Consider the following 684-nt stretch of genomic DNA (forward strand, 5'->3'; position numbering starts at 1 on the left):
GTTAGTGCATTTTTTTTTTGAGTAATGATCCTCCATAAAGCGCTATTCTTTTAAAATAAAATGCAAGATAATATTCCTAAATTAAACACAGAAGAACATTGCCCTCTAGAGGACATTCTGATTTTTAATGTATGCTCACGGGAAGGGGGGTTATTTATTCCTACTAGTCTCCATCTTCATTTTTTATTTTGCACTGTATGTGTTCTAAAAGTATGAAATCCCAAGGAGCAGGGTAGCAAAATCTCCTGTATTTGTTGCCCATCGCTTCATCCATCTCCATATATCATATTGTTTTTAGTCAGTACGCTCTAGACCGATAAGTAAAAGCACAGAAACTAAAAGAATAGTTGCACTGTATCTGCCTGTGTTACAACCTGGCCTATATGTTTAGCGTGACACTCTGGTTAATTGCCATGCTGTGATTAAGTGGCCAAGAAGTTCATTTAAAGGCCTGCTGCGCCACCTTCAGTACGGTCATTCCTATATAACTTCCCTATGTTTGTATTGTGGCATAAACTTGTAATCTTAATTTTGCTAAGCTACCTGTACTTGACTCATATCTTGGTCTCCAGAGTTTTATCTAGCATTTATTTTGGTCTTTGAAATTATCAAAGGGCTAGTGTGGGACAGCTGATAATCCACAACGCGACAAAGATACCAACAATTGTCAGATACAGACATCCA

This window comes from Struthio camelus, chromosome 6 (genome assembly GCF_040807025.1).
Source record: "Struthio camelus isolate bStrCam1 chromosome 6, bStrCam1.hap1, whole genome shotgun sequence".
Classification (NCBI taxonomy): domain Eukaryota; kingdom Metazoa; phylum Chordata; class Aves; order Struthioniformes; family Struthionidae; genus Struthio; species Struthio camelus.